We start from the raw sequence: 8,280 nt of genomic DNA, 5'->3' as shown, positions 1-8,280 counted from the left end.
GAGTCAGAATGAGTCCTTCTTTCCACTTTGGGCTCACTGTCATAGAATCCTAGAATTGTAGAGCTGGAAGGGACCTCCAAGGCTATCGAGTCCAACTCCCTGCTCAATGCAGGAATCCAAATCAAAGCATCCCCGACAGGTGGCTGTCCAGCTGCCTCTTGAAGGCCTCCAGTGTTGGAGAGCCCACTACCTCTCTAGGTAATTGGTTCCATTGCTGTACTGCTGTAACAGTTAGGAAATTTCTTCCTGATGTTCAGCTGAAATCTGGCTTCCTGTAACTTGAGCCCATTATCCTGCACTCTGGGACGATCGAGAAGAGATCCCTGCTCCCCTCTATGTGACAACCTTTCATGTACTTGAAGAGTGCTATCATATCTCCCCTCAGTCTTCTCTTCTCAAGGCTAAACATGCAGAGTTCTTTCAGTCTCTCCTCATAGGGCTTTGTTTCCAGTTCCCTGACCGTCCTCATTGCCCTCCTCTGAACCCGTTCCAGTTTGTCTGCATCCTTCTTAAAGTGTGGTCGCCAGAACTGGACACAGTGTTCAAGATGAGGCCTAACCTCAGCAAGATGAGTCTGCTTCTGTTGTGGAATTGCTTTTTAATATGCTTTTAAACTTTTTTTAACCTTTAAAAAAATCTTCAAAGCTTTAAAAAATGTTTTAAAGTTGCTTTGTGTATTTTAATGTCTGTTTTTATGATGTTATAAAGTGTTTTTAGTACTTTTGTTTGCCGCTCTGGGCTCCTGCTGGGAGGAAGGGCTGGATATAGATCAAATAATAAATAAATAACCAGAGTCAAACAGAGGGGAACCAATACTTCACGTGATTTGGAAACTATACTTCTGTTAAATGCAGCTTAAAATAGCAGCTTAAAATCACACTGTTGGGTCATATTCAGCTTGTGATCAACAACAATCCCAAGATCCTTCTCACATATAGTATGGCTGAGCCAAGTATCCCCCATCTTATAACTATGCATTTGGTTTCTTTTTCCTAGGTGTAGAGCTTTGCACTTGTCCCTGTTAAATTTCATTCTGTTGTTTTCAGCCCAGTGCTCCAGCCTATCAAGATCCCTTTGAATTTTGTTTCTGTCTTCCAGGGTATTAGCTATCTCCCACAATTTTGTATCATCTGCAAATCTGATAAGCATTCCCTGCACCTTCCCATCCAAGTCATTAATAAAAATGTTGAAGAGCACTGTGCCCAGGACAGAGCCCTGTGGTGACCTGCTCATTACCTCCCCCAGTTTGAGAAGGAACCATTGAGTGCTTACTCTTGGAGTACAATTCTGTAGCCATCTATGGACCCACCTGATAGTTGTTCCATTCAGCCCACATTCAGATAGCTTGCTAATCAGAATATCATGGGGCACTTTGTCAAAAGTTTTGCTGAAGTCAAGATACAATGTCCATATCATTCCCATAGTCTACTAGGAAGGTTACCCAATAAAAAATGAGATAAGATTAGTCTGACAGGATTTGTTCTTGATAAATCCATGTTGGCTTCTAGTAATCACTGCATTGTGTACAAGGCGCTTACAGACTGACCGCTTTATGAGCTGCTCCAGAATTTTCCCAGGGATCGATGTCAGGCTCATTGGGCTGTAGTTCCCAGGTTCCTCCTTTATGCCTTTTTGGAAGACAGGGACAACATCCCGGCACTTCACCCATCCTCCACGATTTTGCAAATATAATAGACAGCGGTTCCAAGAGTTCTTCAGCCAGTTCCATCAATACTCTAGGATGTAGTTCATCAGGCCCTGGAGATTTGACCTCATTCAAATTGATTAGGTATTCCTTGACCATTTGTCTATCAGTCTCAAGCTCCAATCCTGTCCCTCCAACTTCATATTTCCCAGTAGGGCCATAGACCCTCTTTTGGTTGAAGACTGAGCCAAAGTAGGAATTGAGCACTTCTGCCTTTTCTTTGTCATCTGTTATCATTTTGCCATCGTCATTGAGTAGCTGTGCCACCATTTCTTTTCTCTGTCTTTTACTATGGACATACCTGAAGAAAGCTTTTTTGTTGCTTTTGGCATCCCTCGCTAACCTCAGCTCATTCTCGCTTTAGCCTTCCTGACGCCATCCCTGCAATTCCGTGCTACCTGCCTGTGCTCTTCCTTTGTGGCCTGGCCTTCCTTCCACTTCCTGTATGTGTCCTTTTTTGTTTTCAGGTCATCTCTAAGCTTTTGATAAAGCCACATTGGCTTCTTTTGCTGTCTTCCCCCTTTTTTCCTTGGAATTGTTTGCCATTGTGCCTTTAGAATTGCCTCTTTTTGGAACTCCCAACCATCTTGGACTCCTTTTCTCATTAGGGTCATTTGCCACGGTGTCCTCTGTCACCTCTCCCGGTTGCTTTACTGGGAAATATGTGGGGCTTAGGGGATATTTGCAAACCCCTTTGAAGCATGGCAGTGGGGAGGGCGAGATAAGCATTATCAGGAAGAGCTCAGCCTCATAAACTTACTCACCTGCCCTGCCATTGTTTCTCAGAATTCCTCCTCCTACCATTTGCTTGCTGGAGGATCAGTCCAGAGAAGTAGCCTTTGTCTGGTTCTGCCTTCTGCTACTGGCTCAAAGTGGGGAGTGGAGGAAGAGTTGTTTTTAGTTCCAAATATATGCCAAAGGCCAGGGGTTAATTCTTTTGTTTTTATTTCTTTTAAAGGCACATAGGAAATGGCCTCATATCATGTCTGGCCCTTGCGACTGTTCAGCCCAATATCGTGGGCACTGGCCCAGTGTGGTGGGATGTAATTGGCTTGCCCAAGATTGTTACACACTGCTCTGTTTTATTTTTTAAATTGTTTTTGCACGTTGTGAGGGTTTTTAGACACTTTGGTTGGTTTGTTGTGTTGTAGGTTTTAGAATTGTAATTGTGTTGCGTTGATTGTTTAGTTAACGTTTGCAAGCCAGCCTGGGATCGATCTTGATGAAGGGCAGTTTAGAAGTTCCATCGGTAAACAAACAATAATATTTAAAGACTGTCTGTGGCTCTCCAGGGTTTCAGACACAAGTCTTTCCCAGTCCTACCTGGAGATGCCAGGGACTGAACTTGGGACCTTCTCCATGCAAAGCAGGTGCTATAATCTACTGAACTATGGCCTTTCCAAACCACTTTTTAAAAGGTGCAGATGCAAGTGGTGCCCTCTAACCCAGAAGGAGTGCTCAAACTGGGGGGGGGGGGAGAGGAGTGCCTAACCCCCTTTGCCTTTTCTGCTATCTGCTTCAGCTACTCTTTGGAGAATGCCACGGGGGGGGCAGGATTTGGCTGAAACTGGGGGGAGTCAGGCAGTGGGCCATAGGGCCCCCTGCTTTCTCACACACCCCCAAATCAAGCACCACCTAGTAGTCTGCCCCCATGCTGTAGCTATATGGAGGCAGTGGTAGCTGGTATCCATCAGGATGGGAGGGCGGAAGGCAGGGAGCCCAAACAGTAGGTGGACCCAGAGCCAATCACAGGAAGAGCCAGCAAATCCTAATTTTGTCCCCATCTTCATCCCTGATGAGTTCTACAAAGACAGCACTGAGGTGAAGGAGGCGGAAGCTGACAGCCGTGGCCACCCTCCTGAGCTGGTTGTAAGTAAGAAGGAAGGCAGACAGGTGTGAGCTGGCTGAGGGCAGACTGAGGGCGGTGGGGTGGTGTCCCATTTGCCCTCCTGGGCCAACCTTCACTGTTGTGGTGGTTGGCAGCAACAGCAACAGAAGTGGCAATGCTGAAGACATGCTGGTTCAGAGTCCTTTGACAAAGGAAGGGAGCAGTCCTCCTTCTGCTCCTATGTCCTGACTTTGCCGCCTGTCTCATAGATCTGATGATGGAGACTAGTGTCTTTTATAGAAAAGGGCATTCATGCAACCAAACCGGCAATTGGTGCTGTCTGTCTGTGGCCAGGAGTTTCCATCGAAAGGCTGTGAATCCCCCTCCGCCAGTTTGTACCAACAATGTGTCACTGGAACGCCCATGACTTGCAGGCCCTAGTTAAGTGCCATTTAATTGAACCCGAGGCTGCTTGCTGGCTTTATGCCAGTCTAAAGGTCTCTGGGGTTCCTTTCAGCACCCGGCTTTACAGCCCAGGGTTGTCTGTCCTGACCCCTCTGACATCAGAAGAACTGAGCAGCCAAGGCAGCCAGAGGAAGTGTGACACCTCTGCTTGCCCAGGCCCACAACCACATCAGAGGCAACTGATCAGCCACTTCCTGCAGGATGATGCCTGCAGCCTACACGACCCACGGTGTTAGTGCCTCGTTCAAACACTTTGCTCTTAAAGGCGTCATGGCATTTTCTCATTCTGATCATGTAACACAGTTACGCTTCTGGAATGTAGCTCCGTGAAGAGGACATAAAAGCAGGAGAGCTGTTTTGCACACTTGCATTGATAGATCTATCTAGGTCTAGCTCAGGGGTGGAGAACCTTTGGCCCTCCAGATATTGCTGAACTACAGCTCCCATCAGCCCCAGCAAGCCTGGCCAATGGGCAGGGGTGATGTGGTTTGTAGTTCAGCAACATCTGGAAGGACAAAGTTTCCCCACACCTGGGCTAACCCAGCTTGAGATGACTAAACTGAAGCTTAATTAGCAAATTCATAGAATCACAGAATGGTAGAGTTGGAAGCGGCCTATAAGGCCATCAAGTCCAACCCCCTGCACAATGCAGGAATCCAAATCAAAGCATTCCTGACACATGGTTGTCCGGCTGCCTCTTGAATGCCTCCAGTGTCAGAGAGCCCACTACCTCTCTAGGTCATTGGTTCCATTGTCGTATGGCTCTAACAGTTAGGATGTTTTTCCTGATGTTCAGTCGAAATCTGGCTTCCTGCAAATTCAATTCACATCAGAAAGGAATTGTTACTATTTTGGTGTTAATACCATCATTCCTGCTCTGCTGATTTATTGCTAATGTCTACTGTTGGAAAAGGTCTCTCTGTTCTTGCCTTACATACATTTGGGCTCTGCAGTGAGATATGACTGTCCCATTCCTCCCTCTGGCCGTCTGCTTCCATTGTTTAGAACCCCTTTTCTCTGTATCAGTGTGTATATAAAATGCCTTGTACTGGATCAGGCCAGTGGGGGCCCATCTAGTCCGCATCCTGCTCTCACAGCGGCCAACCAGATGCCCCAACAAGAAGCCCAAAAGTGGGCCCTGAGGACACTCTCCCCTCCTGCAGTTTTTAGAAACTGTGATTGAGAAGCATACAGCCATGGAGGCAGAGTGACCATCATGGCTAGTAGCCACTGGTAGCCGATTTGCCTCCATGCATTTGTCTAATCTTTTAAAGCCATTCAATTTGGTGGCCTCTTGTGAGAGCAAATTCCATAGTTTTCTATGTGCTGTATGAAAAAGTCCTTTCTTTTGTCTGCCTTGAATCTTCCAACATTTAACTTCATTGGATGACCCCAACTTCGAGTCTTATGGCACAGGGAGAGTACCTTGCCTCTATCCACATTCTCTACACCATGCATCATTTTATACACTCCTGTCTTGTCACCTCTGACTCGCCTTTTCTCTAAACTAAATAGTCCCAAATACTTGAAAAGAAAGCTGTGGATCTCCAGCTGTTGGACAAAACTCCCATCATCCCTGACCATTAGCCATGCTGGATGGGGGTCCTAGTTCAACATCCTGTGGAGGTCCAATGGTTCCCCATCCTTGCTCTGCAATGCCACCATAAAGCTGCTAGCCTTGAAGGCTCTTCTCGCTGTTGATTCTGTGATCAAACAGCCAGTCCTGGAATGACCAAACAGCAAGTCCTTCCTCTTCCCCATCAGACCCAGTGACCAGCAGGAAATGTCTGCACCAAAGTCACTCTGAACAAATATTGGCTCAGATGAAAGGCATGTGGAAAACTCTGTTCTCAGAAGGGCCCATCTCCTGAGTGTGGGGCAGAAAGTCTGGCAGAGAAAACAAAGAAACAGAGGGTGGAACGGAAAGAGAGCAAGGGCCACACTTGAAATTAAAGCCAGCCTACTCTCTGATGTGAAACCCCTCCTGCTACTTCTGGATGTTGGCTAAGAGTTGACAGTAAAGAGGAGAGTACTCTGTATGTGAGCAGAGGTAACATCATGTTAATTCTGGAACAAAATTATGTTCCAGATCAGACTATTTATACATCTAGCCCAGTATTGTCTAGGTTGACAGTGGCTCTCTGATAGTCCCCCCCATCACTTGTTCTCTGATCCTTTTAACTCAGAGATGGGGAAGCTGCAGCACTCCAGATGTTGCTAGACTCCCATCATCCCTGACTATTGGCCAGGCTGGGCTGATGGGAGGTGGGAGTCCAACATCTGGAAGGTCAGAGATGTTCCCAGTCCCTGTTTTAGCTGGAATGGTAGGGATTGAACCTGGGACCTTCTGCAGTCAAAGCAGGTGCTCTTTTGTTGAACTGTAGTTCCTCTCTAAATGACCCAGGTCTGAGCTCTGGCACTGAAAAAAAGGTTACCTCTCATTAGGCTAGGGTTGATGGCTGTATTAAAGTATCTTGCCTTCTCTCCAAACCATCAGTAGCCACTCCACCATAGCGAGCTGTGCCCCAGAGTTGCCCGGGTGCTTTTGGACTAATAATTAAGTTATACGTATTGTGGGAGGGATGGCAGCAGGGGGGAGGGGAGAGAGATGAGAAGTTTGATGCAAAGTTATCCATAAGCCTCCAAGCAGAGTGTCGGCTTTGAGGAGCTCAGATTTTCAGTATTGCAGGATGCAGCAGCAGCCAACTAAATGCTTCCCTATTCTTTACTGCTTTAAACACAACTTATGCAATCTCCCTTTTAAAATCTGTTTTAAAATGAGGTCCTTGTTAATGCCTCCTCCCACATCAACAGATGTCCCTAGCAGCCAATTAGCATCAAAGGGGAGAGTGTTAGCTACTGAGAAGAGTCTTCTCAGTGGATGACTCAGCTCCTTTCCCTCTGATTGGCTCCAAACAGCAGGAAAGGACAAGGAATCATGTTAGAAGACTCTTCTTAGTGACTAACACACTCCCCTTTCATGCTGGCTCATAGGATGCTTGAGACATAGGGACCCTGCTCCCCAAAAAGGGGTTTAAGACCCCCCGACACCCTGGATGACTACACCCTTGGGCTCTGTTATGCTTTACCTCTATGACTGGCGGCAGAATGCTTCTAAATACCAGTTGCTGGAGAATGCTCTTGCACTCAGAGCCTGCTTCCGGGCTTTCCACAGGCATCTCGTTGGCTACCATGAGAACAGGATGCTGGACCGGATGGAACCCATTTGGCCTGACCCAACAAGGCAGACCTAAGGAGCTGCCTTAATCCCAGGTCAGATTATAGGCCCATCTTGCCTAGCATTGCATGGTAGGTGAGGCTTTCCCATCAATTGTTACTAATTTAGTCATTTTAAATGGAGGTGCCGAGGTTGGAACCTGGGACCTTTTGCATGCAAAGCAGATGATGCTGGAGCCCTGGGATTTGGGCCTGCTGCTATCCTCCTATGACACTGAACAAGGATCTTTGTAGGACATGCTTCCCCTTCCTTTCTTGGGGTGCTCAGTACTGCATTGCCCAGATTTAGGGGTCTTGTGATATGGCTACCCTACTATGCTATGGACTGAAGCTTCACAGTAGTTATTGCCATTTTTAATTTTTTTTTTTAAAAAAGATAATGTTAAGCAGAGGAAACCCTCTCTGACCACAGCTAGAAGGATCCACGTTGCAAAGCAAATCCCCTCGAGATGAGTGAGTAAGCAAGGAATGTGGAGGACACCAATCCAAGAGCGATTTCTTGGCTGTAGTCTTGGTTCCTTGGATTGCATCAAGCCCAGCGTCAGATGGCTTTGAGGCTGTTGCTCTTTAACTCGGAGCTTTTGCATGCAGGTGGGGGGTGGGTGGAGGAGAAGGGTTTCCTGCCTTGTACTTCAGCTTCAAAAGGGGGTGCAGGACTTGCACCTAAATCCAACAGCCCTCACACACCAATGGAGAAGATGCTTGGTGGCATGGATTTGAGCCACACAGCAAATCTGTGGCATTTCTGGGAACCTTGGGAACCTTATACTGAATCAGAGCGTTGCTCCATCTACAATACTGTCTACACTGACTGGCAGCAGCTGTGCAGGGTTTCAGGCAGGAGTCTCTCCCAGCCCCACCTGGAGACACCGCTGGGGTCTGAACGTGGGACCTTCTCACACTGAGCTTCAGCCTGCCCCAAATGCAGACCCAGTTCCCCCTCAGCTGCATGCCCCATTTTAGTAACTTCTTCTGCAGCTAAACCTGCCATCCTTCCACAGGCCCAGCCCCTGAAGCCCAGTCAGAACAGAACAGAACAGAAAGA

This window comes from Rhineura floridana, chromosome 13 (assembly GCF_030035675.1).
Source record: "Rhineura floridana isolate rRhiFlo1 chromosome 13, rRhiFlo1.hap2, whole genome shotgun sequence".
NCBI classification, from domain to species: Eukaryota; Metazoa; Chordata; class Lepidosauria; order Squamata; family Rhineuridae; genus Rhineura; species Rhineura floridana.
This window is presented reverse-complemented; position numbering follows the sequence as displayed.